We start from the raw sequence: 21,972 nt of genomic DNA, 5'->3' as shown, positions 1-21,972 counted from the left end.
AATTTTTTTTTGTTAATGGCATAAAGGCCTTGCACCTTATAACAATTCGTAAATGTTCTAAATGGCAATCGCCAGCGTGCATAGTAATACCGCACGAAATTTTGACACAGTCTCCGACATCCCTGTTACCTATTCTACTGGGACGGTATTCTAGGACAGCTCCACATTTAGGTAAAAAGTATTCACTGCGCAAAAGAAAATAATTGTAATTATGTGTGGAGTTCACACAAGTACATTTTGCAGGCGTCACTTTAGTTAGCTGTAAATTTTAACCACAGCCTCACGGTACATTTATTCACTTATGAAATTCGTTAGCAACAATCCGTGTGAGTATGAGTGCAACAGAGATATTCACAAGTACAACCCTAGAGAAGAAAATTATCTGCATTACACACTCCTGGAAATTGAAATAAGAATACCGTGAATTCATTGTCCCAGGAAGGGGAAACTTTATTGACACATTCCTGGGGTCAGATACATCACATGATCACACTGACAGAACCACAGGCACATAGACACAGGCAACAGAGCATGCACAATGTCGGCACTAGTACAGTGTATATCCACCTTTCGCAGCAATGCAGGCTGCTATTCTCCCATGGAGACGATCGTAGAGATGCTGGATGTAGTCCTGTGGAACGGCTTGCCATGCCATTTCCACCTGGCGCCTCAGTTGGACCAGCGTTCGTGCTGGACGTGCAGACCGCGTGAGACGACGCTTCATCCAGTCCCAAACATGCTCAATGGGGGACAGATCCGGAGATCTTGCTGGCCAGGGTAGTTGACTTACACCTTCTAGAGCACGTTGGGTGGCACGGGATACATGCGGACGTGCATTGTCCTGTTGGAACAGCAAGTTCCCTTGACGGTCTAGGAATGGTAGAACGATGGGTTCGATGACGGTTTGGATGTACCGTGCACTATTCAGTGTCCCCTCGACGATCACCAGTGGTGTACGGCCAGTGTAGGAGATCGCTCCCCACACCATGATGCCGGGTGTTGGCCCTGTGTGCCTCGGTCGTATGCAGTCCTGATTGTGGCGCTCACCTGCACGGCGCCAAACACGCATACGACCATCATTGGCACCAAGGCAGAAGCGACTCTCATCGCTGAAGACGACACGTCTCCATTCGTCCCTCCATTCACGCCTGTCGCGACACCACTGGAGGCGGGCTGCACGATGTTGGGGCGTGAGCGGAAGACGGCCTAACGGTGTGCGGGACCGTAGCCCAGCTTCATGGAGACGGTTGCGAATGGTCCTCGCCGATACCCCAGGAGCAACAGTGTCCCTAATTTGCTGGGAAGTGGCGGTGCGGTCCCCTACGGCACTGCGTAGGATCCTACGGTCTTGGCGTGCATTCATGCGTCGCTGCTGTCCGGTCCCAGGTCGACGGGCACGTGCACCTTCCGCCGACCACTGGCGACAACATCGATGTACTGTGGAGACCTCACGCCCCACGTGTTGAGCAATTCGGCGGTACGTCCACCCGGCCTCCCGGATGCCCACTATACGCCCTCGCTCAAAGTCCGTCAACTGCACATACGGTTCACGTCCACGCTGTCGCGGCATGCTACCAGTGTTAAAGACTGCGATGGAGCTCCGTATGCCACGGCAAACTGGCTGACACTGACGGCGGCGGTGCACAATTGCTGCGCAGCTAGCGCCATTCGACGGCCAACACCGCGGTTTCTGGTGTGTCCGCTGTGCCGTGCGTGTGATCATTGCTTGTACAGCCCTCTCGCAGTGTCCGGAGCAAGTATGGTGGGTCTGACACACCGGTGTCAATGTGTTCTTTTTTCCATTTCCAGGAGTGTATTTTAACAAATCTAGCTTTGGCTCGGAAAGGGATGAAATACGCAGCTATAAAACTCTTTGACGATCTGGTCATGGAAATAAAATGTCCTACAGGTAGGAATAGTATTTTCAGATAAAGATGTTTTTCTTTAACATCTCCTTATATACCAATGAGGAATCCTTGAACAGAAATATGTAGTAATTTTTAGAGAAGACGCCTGTAAATGTTCAGCTGTAGCCATAAATGTTTATAGGGATGTAATTGATCTAATCTTATCTTCACAGTACTTACGGCAGTGGTACGTGGGGAGTGCTAGAACATTTACCACGATAAACTGTTTCTTGAAACTACGTAGGGACTTCAGGAATTAAGCTACCCATGTAATCCCACGCTAAGTCCATGGAACAGCAAGAGTGGCGCATTGTCACAAGAGATTACGCGTTCCTGGTTTTCTGCTGCGGTACGCTGAAAGGCACATCACAGCGTAGGAGTGAAATGACGCGGGAAGTAGAAACATACTCCAGAGTTGAAGTATTTGGGACAGTACTATTGTTATGGGCAAAGCGTCAAAACTGCCACACAGACTCGCCGAGGGAGCGAGGGAGAGGAGATTTACTAAAAATGAGAATATTCATGCAGCCGTAACCAAGTAGTGTATTTCTGTTGTCGAGGGCTTAAACAATTGGTTGGTTACAGAGACTTGGTGACAATATTGAGAAAGAATGTCCTGGTGTATCTTTGTCAGCATTCAGTAAAAGTTATCTGGACTGCCATAATAACGTTAACTTACTTTTTGAAATTCCTCGTATATAAGGGAGTAGAAATTCGATAAATCTGAATGGACTAATCCTTTCACCACTATATACGCTCTCCCAGAGGTATTAGTGTAGCGTCGGAATGAGGGGAGCTTTTTTGCAGTTTGGAGAAGTAATACAAAGCCACTGTCAGGCTGGAGCTTACAGCTGAGTTGAGAAGCTGGCTCCCTAGATTAAGTTAGCAGAGCGTAACCTGCAAAAGTCAAAGGTCCTGCTTCGATTTCACCATCTGTGCACAGTTTTAAGTTGTTACGAAGTTTCATACGTGCTGTCATCTGAAAATTGGTCTACTGTTCTTTGTGGTGCATCTGGGGTTAGACAGATATAATAGCAAGCGCCCATCTGGCTCCTAATTAAATGAAATTAACTTCATGCAGTAAATTCGTTGTTGACGAAAATAAGCACTTATATTCAGTTGCAATTCAGTTAATACAACAATAAATCAAGCAACTCGCCACGCTTTATTATAAACATTATAAAATGCCATTTTTTGTCTTCGAATACTCCCATTCCTTCCTTCTGTGATACAGCGACATCAGTTTCGAGGTCTCCTGAGGTACATAACACCTCGGTTTATGCAGTGAGCACCTTTCCTGCGGAACTCATAACACAAACGCACGTCAGTACCGTCTATTTGTTTAATTGGAATTGTGTTAAAATGTTCACAATATTAGAAACAATGAAGAATAAAGAATGTAAACTTTTCTATGCAGCAATGTTTAAAAAAAAAGAGTCATCTTCGTATATGACGCCACTGAAGTGCTTTCGGCTGTAGGTGGAAGAGACAACGTGGCGGTAAAGAAAAGAAGAAGAGAGATTAAATGTTCCACCAATGTTAAGGTCAATAGAGACGGAATAATGAGCTTAGATGTACGGTACAAGTATGGGGGGAGCAATGTATCGGGGATTTGTCAAAGAAACAGTCCTGACAATCGCTGAAAATGACTCAAAGAGCCATTGGAAGCTTTATCAGGATGGCCTGCAGTGGATTCGAACCCTGCGCGTTTAGAATAAATGAATCTCTACCTGTACGACGTATCGTTAGGCAGTTACCACGAACCAGAGGCAATCGCATGGGCTGATTCGAGACATCGCATAAGAAACGACTTACGATGTCCACGGCAGATAAAGAAAATATGGGCGTCAAAGGAGGTCATTCTCGAGATACATGGGAAATGTAAAGGCGAAACCTCACAGTTCCGAACATCCTGTGCGCCGCAGTCCTTTGGAATGCACGTTTCCTGCCATGTGGTAACACTGTAACTGCGTCCGTTTCCTGTGGCTTAATGAACACCCGTGCCCACGTGCAATGCAGCGGAACTGTGTGTTAGCGAAGGCCGTGTTCTCACAAAGGTGCTACATCCTTAAACAACTAAGTACATACTCTGGTCGGTTTTTTAAGTCGATTCTCAGGACATGTCTTCTTGGAACAAGTGAATTACAAGATGCAGAAAGGGCATATCCAACGAAAATGAAAATGTTCAGTAGACACAAAAAACTTAATAGACTGTTTGAAACACAAAGTCTGCACTTGAAAATTTTCCGCAGCTTTCCAGTCATGTTTTGTTACAGTACTGAAAGAAAATTACTCCGACATGCGATACATGAGTCAACTATTGAACGTTATGTATATTGTACTACATATGCCCTTTTTGTAAAGTACCACTCTTACAATCACAGGAATTTTAAAAACTGTAACGAAATAAACCGCAAGAAACATTTTTTTATCATTGTTTCAAAAAAAGAATGGTTCAAATGGCTCTGAGCGCTATGGGACTTAACTTCTCAGGTCATCAGTCCCCTAGAACTTAGAACTACTTAAACCTAACTAACCTAAGAACATCACACACATCCATGCCCGAGGCAGGATTCGAACCTGCGACCGTAGCGGTCGCGCGGTTCCAGACTGAAGCGCCTAGAACCGCTCGGCCACATCGGCCGGCTACCATTGTTTCACATTATAGAAAATTAAGAGGCGAACAAAAGTGATAAGAGTCTACAGAGAAACATATAAATAGAGTAATTTGGGTAGTTTTCCCTCTCATTAATTGTCTTCTTCTGTATTTGTTTCGAAAGTGTGTCATAAAACTCAATGTGTCCTGCACGAATATGTTGTACAAGTTTTTGCAGATACTACACTTTCTTTATCTCTACTACCAATGATGTTTGCTTACTAATGAGGTTGACTCGGAGGGATATTGTAGCATATAACAAAAAAAAAATGTATGCTTGTCTAGTCCATCAATATACTCATAAACAACAATCTTCCTTTTTATATTTCATTTACATACAATATGTTTCAACTTAGACAGTTGAAAACTAATTTTATTTTGCTTGGGAATACCATTTCCTGCTGTCTCATCTGATAGGCACACCTTTTATTTCTTGACAACTAGTATATAATCTACTTTGATGGAGATACGTTCAGACACACCGTTTTCTCCCATAGGCTCACAGTATTGTTCCACTATATTTCCTGTGGCGCTCCCTGATGAACCGTTTTACAGCTCCAAATTCAAAAAGGAATGTCCTCATACAGAGTAGTGTGTCCCTATACAGAGAAGTAGTGTATTACAATTTTCAATGTTTCGTTATAGACCACATTATGCAGAAATCGAAACATTGTACGATTTCTGTTTCGTCCACAACACGCGTCGTTGAACAATATTAGATGCAACACATCTTGCTCTTTAATATTTTGTTGAACGTAATCCATCAGGAGTTCAAAATGGCTCTGAGCACTATGCGACTTAACTTCTGAGGTCATCAGTCGCCTAGAACTTAGAACCAATTAAACCTAACTAACCTAAGGACATCACACACATCCATGCCCGAGGCAGGATTCGAACCTGCGACTGTAGCGGTCGCTCGGCTCCAGACTGTAGCGCCTAGAACCGGACGGCCACTCCGGCCGGCCCACCAGGAGTTCTCTTGACAATTGCTTCATGATAAGCATACAGTGTGGCATGGCTGACATTCCATCCTTCAAGATAAGCAACAGCCAGCGAAATCACGTTCCAGTAGGTATATGTGCGACCCTATTCCACGGTGCATAGAGTTACACTCCAGTTATCGGCTGATGCAAAAAAAACGAAGATTTCAGATTTTGTTAGCTATGCCTTTTCTGCAACGGTGTGCGGACATTTGCCACGGCGGACATTTGCCACGATATTACTTGCTCCGAAGGGTTGAGTCCTTTGTCTCCCCCTCCTCCACATCGCGGTCGCGCAGTAAAGGTACTTACTGAGCCTTACTTAACATAGGACCAGAATCTGTTTGGATTTTCCGCCACGTTTCTAGAGAGAGTTTCGTTGTGGAAACTGTTAAATGCATCTCGCATTGAAATCCGCACCAAATTTCGAGCTTCAGCAGAACTTCACCAATCTTCGAGATTTTCCGTTCGTCTAAATTATACGTGCCTTTTTCGATGCTCCTGCAGCAGCTTTTTGTCGTGTTTTGTGTACCATGGGGGATCAGTTCCGTCTCTTATTGATTTATTTGGTATGAATCTCTCGAGTGCTGTTGATACACATATCGTCTTCACTTACATAGTTTGGAAGCACTGGAGACTGTCTCTTAGAAAGACGTCAAACGAATTTTTAGCTGCTTTTATAAACAGATATATTTCGCGTTTAGTTTTGGTGAATTTCTTTGTTACGGAATTGAGCCTCGCTACGACTGTGTGTTCACTGATCCCTGTATCCGTCGTGATGCTCAGGATTATTTGTGGCTAAGAGGTCAAGTCTGTTATCGTAACCATTTACAATTTGAATGGCCTAGTGAACTAATTGTTCAAAGTAATTTCGAAAAAAGCACTTAGAACAATTACGGATGTTGTTTTCTATCCATAGGGTCTATCTATTGGGTCTGGAAATGTATTTTTGTTACTGCCAACTATAAATGTGTGAGTAGGGTACCTATTTGTGATGAGACTCAAGTTTTCTTTGAACTCATCAGCAACTGTTTCATCTGAGACCGGGGGTCGGTGATAGGAATCAGTTATTTATTTATTCCGGTTGTCGAATATAGCCTGTGCCCATACTAAGTCACAGGAACTATCTGCTTCAATGTCGCTTGTGAGCTGGAACACACATTACATTATTTTTCCTTAAGTTGTGCTTCTTGTTTCTATTGTAGTGCAGATCATTACAATTACGGCTTTTCCCTCCAATACCTAGGATGCCTTCTCTGTGACCCTGTAAATATCAGAGCTAAACAGTGTAGGACAACAACGTACGTTACAAGCATAGCATTCTGTATTACTTCATTTCCTTATTTCTAACATTTTAAAATTGTACGTCGACTTTAGATGACATGTCAATCATAGATGTTCTTATCTCAATTTAGTGAACGTATTTTCAGTCATGTTTTGAACATTGTCACTCTACACTTTATTAGCTAATGTTTCGCCGCAGGGGATATCGGATTTTAGAGAGTAATTTAATATGGAGTATGTCGTTCTTCTTTTCAAACATTCACATACCCATTTCTTCTTTCCTTATTGTCTTTTGGGCAACTAGTTGTAGTAATTAAAGTAGGCACAAATGCAGTGGTCAAAAAGAAATGATTAGCGTATACTCGAATTCTCTTTACATCGTTGCTTTCTTGTTGTTCCCATGGCGGTGGACTGTTTCCATCGCAATCAGTAAGCGTGAAAGGAAGCTACCGTGCAGACAGAGGGATCTATATTTATACTTGGCAGAACTAATTACATACTGACATAATCGTCGGTATTGCTTTCGTTCCCCAAAAGTTACAAATACTTCGATTTCGGAAATAAGCTCTTTATTTCGCCAAGATGTCGAAGAAGAAAGTCACTTACGTACTGGTAGTATCGAGTAAGATGTGAAGACGACGGTTTCAAAGCGGACAGAAGGAGTACGAGGAAGGGCGTCCCTTACCTGAGGGATCGCTACCTGGCGAAGGGGCAAGTGTGGCAAATGTCCGGCGTAGCAAATGTCCGGCATTCTCTGCAACTTGTAGTTCAAAGGTTTTTTGTTCAAAGTGCTACTGCTGTGTCACCCAACAACCTGCGTGTAAACCTTTCCTTTTTTTACTGTTCACAGTTTTATTCCGTAAAGCCAATAAAAAACTGACAGATATATCAATTTTCATACAAAAAGATTTGGTACTGCAATCATAAAAAAACAAGCATTTATTATGAACATAAACTACAAGACAACAATGTACATGGAAAAACAGTCAACATGAAAACTGAGTGTATTGTTACGCATCACCAGTGGTTCGGTGGAACTGCTACATACAGGGTAAAGAAAATTTCGCGCACTCTGACTTCGCAACGCGATTTTTCACATACTGATAACACAAAGATGCCCCTCACAAAATTTCGTCCTGCGCGTATTTCGGGCAGAAAATGGAAGCCAAAGATTGGTAGTTTGGCAACTCTGTAACCAATTGTACGGTAACTATCTCTGTCAGCATAAAGGAGCAGTGTTGTGCAGTTGGTGTTTTGAATTAGCGTGCGTGAGATCGAGGGTTCGATTCCAGCAGTCTGCGTAATACGATTTCTGGCGTCTCAATCGTCGTACAGCAGTTCCTGTGGGTCTTCTGCAAAACGTTTGCACTTACTTACTACGAACAATTAAATGAAAATACAATTGTGTTGGGTGGTCAGCTTTTAAAGACCTCTGCTGTTTCTTATTTATGTAAATGATATGCCTTCTAGTATTACAGGTGATTCAAAAATATTTCTGTTTGCTGATGACACCAGCTTGATAGTGAAGGATCTTGTGTGTAATATTGAAACAGTAACAAATAATGTAGTTCATGAAATAAGTTCGTGGCTTGTGGAAAATAATTTGTTGCTAAATCACAGTAAGACTCAGTTTTTACAGTTTCTAACTCACAATTCAACAAGAACCGATATTTTGATCAGACAGAATGGGCATATTATAAGCGAGACGGAACAGTTCAAGTTCCTAGGCGTTCGGATAGATAGTAAGCTGTTGTGGAAAGCCCATGTCCAGGATCTTGTTCAGAAACTAAATGCTGCTTTATTTACCATTAGAACAGTATCTGAAATAAGTGACATTTCAACACGAAAAGTAGTCTACTTCGCATATTTTCATACGCTTATGTCGTATGGTATTATTTTATGGGGTAATTCTTCTGATTCAAAGAGGGTATATTGGGCTCAAAAACGGGCTGTTCGAGCTATATGTGGTGTAAGTTCGAGAACCTCTTGTCGACCCCTATTCAATAGTCTGGGAATTCTGACATTGCCCTCACAGTATATATTTTCTTTAATGTCGTTTGTTAGCAATATTAGCCTATTCCCAAGAGTTAGCAGCTTCCACTCAGTTAATACTAGGCAGAAATCAAATCTGCACATGGAATGCACTTCCTTGAATCTTGTGCAGAAAGGAGTGCAGTATTCTGCTGCATCCATTTTCAATATGCTACCACAAGAACTCAAAAATCTTAGCAGTAGCCCAAACTCTTTTAAGTCTAAACTGAAGAGTTTCCTCATGGCTCACTCCTTCTATTCTGTCGAGGAGCTCCTGGAAGAGCTAAAAAATTAAGCAAAATCCAGTGTTACATTGTTGCTTTTCTTTATTTAAACTTACGACTTGCACCCGAATATGTTTTTTTTTATGTTTCATTTCATCTGTTTCTAATATCGTGTTATAATTTCATGTATTGACTCGTTCCATGACCATGGAGACTTCTTAATTTGGTCCCACGGAAAAATAAATATATAAATAAATAAATAAAAGAAGCCTTTAGGACATTGTGGACGCTAATTGTTGCGCACCACTGCATCTACTAGATTCCAAACGTGTTTTCTGTGTACCCTTCCCCGATGGTCAGATTGATTATTTACCAACTACTATTCTTGACACGTTCAGGTCCAATACATTTCGTTAGGGATGTACACTCACAATAGGCGGCTTAGGGTGGCTCAAACTCTGAGAAAGCGGTAACGGGGCGCGGCCTTCAGCTGTCTTAAGATGAGTGACAGTGGGTGGGTGGTTGACCCCATGCTGGTGTACCGGGAAGCAGACGGAGAACTTGTACGCCTGTTGATAAATGTCCGTCGTCCCGTTTTCAGTGAAACATGCGAGAAAGCCACGCAAAGCTATGGTGGAGCGGACAACAGAGGCCAAAATAAGCGTCTTCGTGACTATAGCAACTTCACGCTGAAGTCACAGTCGGCTGAGTCAGAAGTAAATCAGGTGAAGAGCGACAGAATGAAATACGCCGGCCTCCGATGGGAACGTAGGACCGAGGAATTTGAAGTACTCTCCTGGGAGTCAGAATTCAGGAAAAATTGGTGTTTGTGCAGACACTAACCTTGATGGGTGGCCTGGGAGGAGCTAAATAGCGGAAGTTGAGAGGAAGGGAAATTTTTTGGGCATTTGTACACTTCCCAGAGCAGGCATTGGTCGGCGCTGGGAAGCGACGCATAATTAACGCGACTTGTGCTGCAATTGGCGTAAGTGATTTTGCTGGAGGGGACACCGAGGCGAAGAGCGGACTGGGAGAAGTCCCCGTAGTAGTCTTCTGTTCCCAGCTTGCCTAGAGTGCAGACGTGGCGTTCTTTACTTAGCTTGCCTGAGAAAGAGTGAGCATCTCTGCAGTTTAGGACTTAGCAAATGGAATGATTGAGCATGGACATAGGAAGTTTTGGTTCAACTATGTACTGAGCAAGATAGCTAGGAGTGAATAGACGAGTGCAGCCTTGCAGCACTACGAGGTCGGCTGACGTCCACACAACGACGCCACTCCGCCACGTTGAATTCGGTGATATTGCGCCTGCTCCGGCCACTGATTAATTTGTTGGATCACGTCGGCAAAGTTTCCATGAGGGTTTCGTGGGCCATGTATTGTAGAATTCTTCTCGCACTTCGCATTACGCCTGGGTCAGTCGATAGGAATTACTTTTGATTTATCGCGCTTTACTCCATGCAAACGCTATTTATTACCACTGCCTGATAGGAGAGTGTTGTAATGTGATGATTGAAGGTCAAGAGTTAAAAATAAATCTGTGCTAATCGACTGCCTTTGTTTTCAATCAAGTAGTTGAAATCCCAACTCACTTTCTTAAATAATTTTTTGTTCAACATTTGCATCTGGTGTTCAATAGCTGAATATAACATCAATGTGCACCCCTTCTTAATTAAAAGTGATCAATTCTGAATCAATTAATGTCAACACTTCCGCCGCAGTTCAATCAGGAGTCACAGGGCCAAATTACTTTTTTGCGTTATCCGATATTGCGGCAGTTTTGCACTCTCTGTTGATCTGTTAGTCAACTAACTGGGGTGAACACACGCCGAAACCAGATGAGTGACAGGTGGGGTGTTACACAAGCAAATTGAGGTATCGACCCCAGGCAGGATGAACTGAACTCGCTGGCCGGATGTGGCCCGCGGGTCGCAGTTTGGTGACCCCTGGTCTGGAGTTTGGGAGGTGACGACACTGCAGCGTCGGCGGGCCGTGGGCAGGTCTGCAGGTCCACGTCGCTGTATGCTGGGCTGGTACTGACCCGCCCACTGCCGCGCGGCACACCCAGCCGCTGTGACCTGGCGGGCGTGCAGGGACACCAAAAACGAGTTTGTCCGGCGCGCGAGGCGGCTGTTGGCGGTGCGCGGAGAGTGCAGCGAGGTGTCGCTCCTGTGGACCGGCGCTCCCTGTGCGGGTCCCGGACTTGTGGGCTGCCGTCAGGTCCTTCGCCCCTGCGTCCTTGGGCTAGCGGCAGTCTCGTGTCTCCGCCACGTGCTATGCCTCGCTGCGCGCCGCGTAGTAACGGGACAGCGACGAGGTGCTAGGAGCCGGGGTCAGCCACAGAGCGCTGCACGCTTACTCGTTACCGCCGTCAGCGCCGGCATTTCGCTTCACGCGTGCGTAGCACTGATGAACCTCACGAAACTACAATCGTCAGTACTTACTTGCTCCCTGAGGAGAACGAGTGGAAACTAGAACATGTAAAATGTTAAAGCACTTTATTCAAGACAGATACAAAGATTTACTTAACTTTGTACTCTCACCAAAAACGTTTTGCATCACCTTGGTTCCGAGAGATCCGGAACCTGTACGAAAAATTGGACCAGAGGTCAACATAAACATAATTTCTACCCTTTTTATTACTCATGAAACCAGACATTGCGTGTTGTGCCACCATACCGCCAGACCTTCAGAGGTGGTGGTCCACATTGCTGTAAACACCGGTATCTCTAATACCCAGTAGCACGTCCTCTTCCATTGATGCAAGCCTGTATTCGACGTGGCGTACTATCCACAAGTTCATCAACGCACTGTTGGTCCAGAATGTCGCCGCGCGGGATTAGCCGAACGGTCTACGGCGCTGCAGTCATGGATTGTGCGGCTGGTCCCGGCGGAGGTTCGAGTCCTCCCTCGGGCATGGGTGTGTGTGCATTTGTCCTTAGGGTACTTTAGGTTAAGTAGTGTGTAAGCTTACGGACTGATGACCTTAGCAGTCAAGTCCCATAAGATTTCACACACATCTGAACATTTTTTTTCTAGATTGTTCGACTCCTCAACGTCGATTCGACGTAGATCCCTCAGAGTGGTTGCTGGGTCATATCGTCCATAAACAGCCCTTTTCAATCTGTCCCAGGCATGTTTCATAGGGTTCATGTCTGGAGAACATGCTGGCCACTGTAGTCGAGCCACGCGGGGTAGCCGCGCGGTCTAGGCGCCTTGTCACGGTCCGTGCGGCTCCCCCCGTCGGAGGTTCGAGTCATCCCTCGCCCTTGGGTGCGTGTATTGTCCATAGCGTAAGCTAGATTAAGTAGTGTGTAGGCTTAGGGACCGATGACCTCAGCAGTTTTCTCCGTAAGACCTTACCACAAATTTTCGAAACTGTAGTCGAGCGATGTCGTCATCCTGAAGGAAGTCATTCACAATACGTGCACGTAGGGAGCGCGAATTGTCGTCCATGAAGAGGAATGCCTCGCCAATATACTGCCGATATGGCTCCACTATCGGTCGGAAGATGGCATTCGCGTATCGTACAGCCGATACGGCTCCATCCATGACCACCAACGGCGTTCGTCGGCCCCACATAACGCTACCCCAAAACAGCAGGGAACCTCCACCTTGCTGCACTCACTGGACAGTGTGTGTAAGGCATTCAGCCTGACCGGATTGCCTCCAAACACGTCTCCGACGATTGTCTGGTTGAAGGCTTATGCGACACTCATCGGTGAAGAGAACGTGATCCCAATCCTGAGCGGTCCATTCTGCATGTTGTTCGGCCCGTCTGTACCGCGCTGCACGGTGTCGTGGTTGCAAAGATGGACCTCGCCACTGATGTCGGGAGTGAAGTTGCGCGTCATTCAGCCCATTGCGCACAGTTTGAGTCGCAACACGACGTCCTGTGCCTGCACGAAAAGCACTATTCAACATGGTGGCGTTGCTGTCATGGTTCCTCCGAGGCATAATCCGTAGGTAGCGGTCATACACTGCAGCAGTCTGTGCGGCTGGTCCAGGCGGAGGTTCGAGTCCTCCCTCGGGCACGGTTGTGTGCGTTTGTCCTTAGGATAATTTAGGTTAAGTAGTGTGTAAGCTAGGGACTGATGACCTTAGCACTTGAGTCCCATAATATTTCACATACATTTTTGAAGTGCAGTAGTAGCCCTTGGGCGACCTGAGCGAGGCATGACATCGACAGTTCCTGTCTCTCTGTATCAGCTCCGTGACCGAACAACATCGCTTTGGTTCACTCCGAGATGCCTGGACACTTCCCTTGTTGAGAGCCCTTCCTGGCAGAAAGTAACAATGCGGACGCGATCGAACCTCGGTATTGATGTCCAGGCATGGCTGAACTACAGACAACACGATCCGTGTTCCTCCTTCCTGGTGGAATAACTGGAAATGACCGGCTGTCGGACCCCCTCCGTCTAATAAGCGCTCCTCATGCAATGTTGTTTACATCTTTCAGCCTGTTTAGTGATATCTCTGAACACTCAAAGGGACTGTGACTGTGATACAATATCCACAGTCAACGTCTATCTTCAGGAGCTCTGGGAACCGGGGTGATGCAAAACTTTTTTTTGCTGTGTGTATAATCCATTTCCACAGGAATGTTCTAAGTATTTGCAACTGTCTCTGATCACTGGATGCAGACAATTTTTCAAGAATCTTCACTTGGAGTACATAGGGACACTGTTCACAGTTAAAATTCGCTATAAGACTTGAGATACACAGGTGCCCTACCTAAGACGATGCTGTCGTCATTATCACTGATCGCGAACTGCAGCCAAGGGCACCATTGCTCGGATGTATATTGGCCTCCCATTCATCCGTGCTGAATGCAGAGAGGTATCGTTAACTTCTGTGGTATCGATGGAAATTGCCGACTTTGCTGCAGCACCGCCTTCTTTGGACGATACCGCAACTGCGGTACAACGTGCACAGCGCTCTCAGAAAAACGGGAAAATATTTTTGGAGCTAGTAGTTTGTTCGATCCCAAGACAGAAATAATGATCCTTTAGTTTCTACTGCCGCAAAGTAAAAGGCCCAGTCGTACAATAAGTACTGTTATCAAAGAAAATTTTAAAAAAGTATTGGAAAAACTCTAATTTTATATGAAAGCCTGGACCTTAATACCAAGCGAGGTGGCGCAGTGGTTGCCATACTGGCCTGGCATTCGGGAGGACGACGATTCAAACCCGCGTCCGAGCATTCTCATTTTGGTTTTTCCGCAATTTCCCTAAACCAATCCAGACAAATTGCGGGACTGTTCCTTTAAAAGGGCACCGCTGAATTCCTCCCCCAAACTTGAACCATTACGCGCTTGTACTTCGTCTCTAATAAACTCGTTCCCCACGAGCCGTTAAACCCTAACCTTCCTTTCTCCCTTCTCTGGACCTTAATCTACTTTTCAACATAATTTCCACTTTTATTAAGGCATTTATCCGTGTCGTACGACCAACTCCTGAAATCCATCCATACAGAAAGCTGTCGCTTGATTTTTAAACCAGTCCTAACATCTTCATCTTTCTAGCAACGTTGACCAGCAAGGCACTTCTTTAAGGCGAGTCTACAAGCAAGAAAATCAGAATTTTTGACATTTAACAAAACAATAATTTTGTTATGTTATTGGCGTAGCTCCGAAACTACCTAATTTCGGATATGTATCTCTTTATATGCGTTTCTAAAGCCTACAAGTACGCAGTTGAATCAAATCAATATGAAAATATGAAGATAAGGAATCTGTAATGCAGTGGACACCTACAAAAGAGGTTGGGCACATGCCTCAGATAACCAAAAGAGACTCGTCGCACGCCAGGCCACTGAGGGATCGACTGATTAATGGACCTGTAGACCAGCTGGAGCAGTACTATGTAATGGTCATCAGAAATAACATAAATGATTGAGAAAGCGTGAAGAAAGCGGCCTTGGTCTCATAATTCGACAAACTCTCAACAGACAAAAAACCAATACTTTCAGTTTGCCCACCTGGATCTGAATCATGGTGTAAATTCCTGAAGGCTGAAGATTCAGAGTGTATTTTGAACTCAAGAACTCTAGTCCTGATGCTGTTATGGAAGCCATCAAGCGAGTTTATGGGAACCTAGATCATCCAGACCTCCTCCTAAAATATCTACATGGGTGGACTCAGAATTTCAACGAGTCTTCCAGTAATATTATCTGGACAAGAGCGTCAGAGAATCTGTTCATAGGGTTAAATACACTGAAACGTGCAGTTAGTGATGCTATATTAATATTTATTGATGGAGACGTAGCGAGGATCAGAGTTCTCGCCGATATTAACGTCACCCCAGGCTGTCATACTTTACGAAATAAGTCGAGAGATGCCGAGGCACAGCGTGCAGCAGAGTTTACCACCAAAGAAACAGGATAAGCCAGAAGGAACAAGATTTTACAGTAGAAGGGTGGCAAAGAACGTGATACTCACTATTCTACTAGGTGGTTTTGAGCCCTAAAATGAAAATATGAGGGCATTTTTATCATTCTGAACTTCAATCGCGATTTTCTCAAACTGGCTTTTTTTTATACATTATGTACCTTTACATCAAAAACTACTTGTATAGATACGTGAAATTTTGTGACCCGTTTTATTGTAACACACTGTACCTAAAGAAGCATTATCATGATAGCAATTGGAATAGGTGCGAATCTAGGAGCTTACATGTACAAATATTCATAGTAAAATGGCATAATTAAAAAAATGTATGTCCCTGGTTATTTTGTATCTTATCTCTGAATTCTGCTCCAACAGACACAGATAACATGAATTAGATAGCTGTAAAAATTTCACATTGTTATCCTCACTGGTTCTAGAGATAAAGGCTTGGGTTATTTAACATTGGCCGAATAGGCTCTGCGAACTGCCCTTAAGCGCAAGAACAAATGGTAGTCACTAGGTACCAGGTCGGCACAGCACGGAGGGTGACCAAATTCTTCACCTACCTTCCGACTGAAACCAAGCTTTTTGGGAAATCTGCTGTAATTGTAGGAAAAATGATGTAAATGGAAAGCTCTTCCTAAGTATTCTTCTGATGGACTCCTTTATGCTACTTGCAACTCCGTACACTTTGGCAGAAAAGGACAGCGTGAAGTAAATTTATCTGCGAACATCGAGTACAGCTGCCTATGCAGAATGTTAGGCAGTGTTCTCTTAACGGCTTGTGTGGCGCCTGCTCACGTTTGTAGCCACGTATCAGTTGACATCTATGCGTGAGAAATAGGTGAGAGGCTGCGCATCGCGTGCAGACTTTGGAGGAGGCGTTACCAGTATATCGCTCTCCTAATCGATTGACATCTAAAAAGATCGTTGTTAATGCAGTCTTATACATATTCAGTGTAGAGGATCTTAAGTATTATGAGATAACGAAATGAATATTTCAAGCAGCCCTAGATGTGGAATGAACAACGTATGTGAAGCAGGGGTTTTTAACTGCTTTGCTACCATTACAAACAACCGTCTGTCGTATCGGTGCTGTTGGTGCATCCGTGAAAAACAATATAGGAGCGTCTGTTATGTGAACACAGTGGAGTGCATCACAGTTCGCAATTCGTAATTCGTTGTTGAAGATGGAGTTTTATGCGACACAGTAACTCTCAGACATGCGTTTAATTTGTGGGTGCAGTAGGAACTATTACCAGCAAATCCGAAGAAATGTACAGGAAAAAGTTTCGCAACAGTGGTCGACCTAATTTTTTAAAAAAATTTATCGTCGGGGATAGAAGAGCGGGAAATTGGGTAGAACGCGGAATAGCGCAGGGAAAGGTTTGTTCACACACCATAATTTGAGTAGATAGTACTGAATCGTGTTGGAAAAGATTCAGCAACAAGCAACCGCCAACTTGCCCGTGAAATGCAGAAAAGCAGCATATGGTGTGAAAAGTACCGCAGGAGGGCAGTAAAATCCCTGATTTACGCGATGTAGGCAATGAATTGGGACAAATAATGTTGAAATCAAAGTTGATTTCTGTCAGTGTACTACCTTGTCCTACATGCTCTTCTCACTTTGAAAGATTGCATGCGCTTAAGTTGTTGCCCCTAAAAACCCTGTGGCTTGTGCTACAATAAGTCTGAGACAATAAGAGATTTACGTTTAAATACATCCTTCGATCAATTCTACTAATAAAAAATTACTACATACATCTAAAATTAAGGTATTGGTCGTCTTTTGACCCACGAAATTTACTTGTTTAAATGAGCATCCTTCGTTACACACGGAATTATTTTTCTGTCGGATAGGCGCTTGTTTTGTGTGTTGAAACAAGCATGTAGCATGAATAGAAAACGGCACCGTTGAGCAAAGAAAAGAGAGAGCCTTCATACGGTTCGAATTTCCAAGAACTTTGCGCAGATGTGTAGTTCTGATTGAACCTCCTGTAACTAAAATTCAAGAAATCAATATGGTATTAAATTGGGAAAATAACATCTATGACCTTGTTGGAGAGACTGTTCTCTTATGCGTTGGAATAGATTTAGACAAATAACAGTAAATTACATTAGAGCACCGATGCTAAAGTTTAGTGAGCAAGAGCTGTAGTTTTTTTTGGAAAGGTAGCAATATTGAATAACACACTAACACACGTATAAATGATGGAAAGACTGAGAAAACTATGTAATCTGATCATTCCTATTTTCATCTCTTGTGGTCTCACAACGTATGAGACAAATTCATTTAATAGGCTGATCGAAATAATTAACTCTTTCATCCCTAAATCTTAGTTCATCCAAAGATTTCTTGGTTCAGAATTGCACTACAGCGACTGATGAAGGAAGAGATATTAACGCCTGTAGACGCGGGAACCACATTCCAGGAACTGCGTAACAAAAAGCTAAACATGGAAAGCGTGGCCGCGATCACCATTTAGAACGAGTAGGAGCCGCTGCGCTAATCGTTTTAATTTATTCTTTTAATTATGTCCGCCTCTGCTAATAAATTCTGGCAAAGTCAGCTATTAAAGTCAAGGAAGGTGGGGAAGTGTGCAATTTTCCACCAAAGCGGCATTTCGGCGCGAAGTGTAGGTATACAATTTTATGAAGCCAAAGAGAAGTAATGAAATGAAATAGAGGAGCAAACTTGAAATTGCGCACAAATTACGATTGTAAAATTAATTATAATCAAGACGTCACGCGATTAATTACGTGACTCTGTGAAGTGTGTGAATCTGTGTGCGGAAAGTGAGCCATTAATAAAGACAGTGATCTACTAAACACTAGCCACACAAAACGTGCCAAAATATCTGCGTTTTGTGAAAGAATCATTGACGGAGTTTTAGATTTTAAGAACAATGACACGAGGAAAGCCTAAGTAGTCAGTCGCTCTACGGCAGCTTTAGTGCTCCATATTTTCTGTTGAACTATCTTTTTATATACCAGTCGATTAGCAGAATGATATACTGGTAATGCCTCTTCCAAAGTCTGAGAGCGATGCGCAACCTCGCACTTATTTCGCACGCAGTCCTTGAAAGTTAAGCAAATGCGTGTTACAGGGCACATAAATAACTGCCATGTCAGCTGGTGCAGTGGCCACAAACGTGAGCAGACGTCTGACAAGCCGTTAACGGGACACGACATAATTTAACGTTCTGCGTAGGCAGCTCTACACGGAACTCGCAGCGAAAGTTATTTGACTCGGCCCTTTTAAAATGAGGATGGTCCAGCAAGATGAGGATTCCTGCCGGGGACCAGTTCTTCTGGATTTACAGCTCACTGCGTACCACCTCTGCGTCCTTGTACCTGTTGGGAGAAGATAATGTGAAGGACGGGCGAAGGACTGGAAAACCATTGGCCTTAAGGTCAGTGGAGACTTCAACGCACGGTAGGAAGAGAAACACTTCACAAGTATTTTAGTGCACAGCGTAAAAGGGACGCCTACAGTGACGTGCTAAAATAACAAGGACAGGAGGAGACAAGACCCATGGTATACCTCCTGAATATCGTGTCGGACCACCTTTTGCCCGAGCAGCAGCTCGGCGTGGCATGGACTCGACAAATCAGATCTTGTCTTTTCTTCGACTGGCCGCACTATGCGCGAAACAGAGTAAACGATGCAGGTGATGGTCGACAACCTTACCGACCGCGGTAGGCGAAGCTGGAACTGGAACTCGCGCCTGGCGCGATGCGGCAAGGCGGCGTTGGACGCCGAAGGGGGAAGTTACTTGCCAAATACGCTGCAAGAGCGAAAGCGGACTCAATTCAAACACGGTGGAAACGTTAAAAAAGGAAGTGGTCACGCTGTTTACATTTCAGCGCAAACTTGCGCTTTCACTAGCAAACACTTTGTTCCACCTCCAAACATACTTTCCAGCCTCCCTGGCGGTGTACTGTTCTTACCTGATGACTGGCTGCTATTTAGGATGCAATCCTTCCTGGAACTGCTACCAAAGTGTGAGGTAATAACAAGCACTTTGTAGGCTGTCGGTGCCTTCTTGTCTCTTGTGCTCTCTGAGCCGGCCGGCGTGGCCGAGCGGGTCTAGGCGCTGCAGTCTGGAATCGCGCGACCCCTACGGTCGCAGGTTCGAATCCTGCCTCGGGCACGGATGTGTGTGATGTCCTTAGGTTAGTTAGGTTTAAGCAGTTCTAAGTTCTAGGTGACTGATGACCTCAGATGTTAAGTCCCATAGTGCTCAGAGCCATTTGAACCATTTGTGCTCTCTGACAACGGGTTACTCATCAATTAACCTATTCATACATGTATGTTGCTTCCCCCAAATTACCTTACTTGTTGTATGGTGTTGCAAAAGGTGAATCTCGCGAAGTGCTAGCATGATATCTGGATTTACGCAGTTATCACAGCGCGTTTAGTATTGAAGACGGGAACCATTAATTGATTGGATCGATAATCTCGCATTGATTGCACATATGCTTATGCCTGTACGACGGTAAAGACTACATCCCATACCGCTCTTCTAGCTTCTCCTACAGGCTGAGTCCCGTTGGCAAGCAAGGATACCTTGTGTCGTGCTACTAAACATTTGAAACCAGTTGTCGAAAAAGGAAAAAAAATACATATGGCTACCGATGGTTCATCAATATGGCGCAAACTGCTTATGTAATAAAAGTAGCCTTTGGCTGGCTAGTAATTGAAGTTTTCACAATCAGTGTCGCTACCACAGCTTTAGTCAACGGTCGGTTCTCCTAGAAAAAGGCGAATGGAAAGAATCCGGATTATACCGTGAGTAAAAGACAGAAGCCGCCCAGAGAAAGTTAGCCTAGCAGCTGGACTATGAGCATAGTTCTGTAACTAGTTTCAGCTTACAGTATCTTGTGCCTAACAGCAACTGAAATGAAACAGAATCTACTAGGACTGTAACCGAATTGCCCATTTCATCCTGAGGATATCATACATACTAGTTCAAAGTGTCGTGCTTTACAGTTGGCTAGGAGATCCAGTTATGTAATTTACCCCATGTGACTGAGTATAACTTCTGTCTATATTAGAAACAAATAAGTCCTCGGTCACAAATATTAAGTCAAAATTGACTAGGTTTCGACGCTACTATGAGCGTCGTCTTCAGAACTAAAGTAACTGTTCTTAAACATTAGGTACATAATACATTAATAAAATTAAAGTTTGTACTGACTGGAAAGATATGCAGAGTCTTGTTGCAACTCTTGTTTACACAAGTACGAGCAGCCCTTAGCGGCTCGTCATCTTATTGATGTCGCCTTTCCGGCTTAGATTTTTTAAAATGTGACTTGTAAGTATTGCATCTCTTTCCAGTCAGTACAAACTTTAATTTTATTAATGTATTATGTACCTAATGTTTTAGAACAGTTTAATTCTGAAGACGACGCTCATATTAGCGTCGAAACCTGGTGGTGGTGGTGGTTAGTGTTTAACGTCCCGTCGACAACGAGGTCATTAGAGACGGAGCGCAAGCTCGGGTTAGGGAAGGATTGGGAAGGAAATCGGCCGTGCCCTTTCAAAGGAACCATCCCGGCATTTGCCTGGAGTGATTTAGGGAAATCACGGAAAACCTAAATCAGGATGGCGGGAGACGGGATTGAACCGTCGTCCTCCCGAATGCGAGTCCAGTGTGCTAACCACTGCGCCACCTCGCTCGGTCGAAACCTGGTCAATTTTGACTTAATATTTGTGACCGAGGGCTTATTTGTTTGTAATATAATTCTGACACGGTCACTGAATCGTTCAAAGTTTTATAACTTCTATCTTTTGGATACACTGATAGCTTGCCTTTGCGCTGCAGGATTATCTTAACTGTACTTTCAGCGCAGATGACTGGTGAGTGTGGAGAACAGCGCTGTTGGGGAAGGAAGAAGGTGAATAGCGCTGCTGACACGCAGACTCCCCGACTGGTAGAGCACTTGGGGTCCTGTCACAGTAGAGATGCAGTGCGCCGCTTACTGCGGATTTCGTAGTAGTTCCCACTGTAGCTAAGCTGTGACGTGGTAGATAAAACTGGTACTTGCTGGCGTCATGTTTAGAGAACGGTCATCCAGAAAATTTTCTTACTGAGAATGTGTAGTCACTGTGAAAAAAATACAGGAAATAAACAGTTGCTTCCATCCAGGAACTATTTCTCGATTACATTTAGCATCTTTCCTTTGCCTTCACGAAAAATTTTTGGAAGTTCCAGAGAATTTTTTTTTTCCATTTTATGTCGTGATCATTGTCGTCTTTTAACGAACTATGTAAAAAGCTGAAACCATCTTCCATTCGGTGGACATCAACAGCAAGAAAAATAGAAAAAAGAATGCGAGAAAGAAAAAGACCGTGACTCTCAGAGACGTACAAAGTAGATATATCATTAACAAAAAAAGAACACCATCTGCAGTTAGGTATCGACCGAGGCTGCCGTAAATAACATTTCGTTTTTCTACAGTAAAAATTTCTCGGGTATCTTGTCGCTTCGATTCGCAATGT

At 44.1% G+C, this 21,972-nt stretch overlaps 1 protein-coding gene and 1 non-coding gene across 2 annotated transcripts in view; both read right to left on the bottom strand.

The window, feature by feature from the left end:
* Positions 1-21,972, bottom strand: part of LOC126473866 (mannose-binding protein C-like) — a 793,976-nt gene that overhangs the window by 493,424 nt on the left and 278,580 nt on the right. The window lies entirely within an intron of this gene.
* On the bottom strand, positions 21,077-21,149 carry Trnaa-cgc (transfer RNA alanine (anticodon CGC)). Its single transcript has one exon. It is a non-coding gene; the product is annotated as a tRNA-Ala (tRNA).

This window comes from Schistocerca serialis, chromosome 4 (assembly GCF_023864345.2).
Source record: "Schistocerca serialis cubense isolate TAMUIC-IGC-003099 chromosome 4, iqSchSeri2.2, whole genome shotgun sequence".
In the NCBI taxonomy this organism is placed as follows: domain Eukaryota; kingdom Metazoa; phylum Arthropoda; class Insecta; order Orthoptera; family Acrididae; genus Schistocerca; species Schistocerca serialis.
Note: the sequence above shows the minus strand (reverse complement) of the source record. Positions and strands in the feature narration are given on the sequence as shown.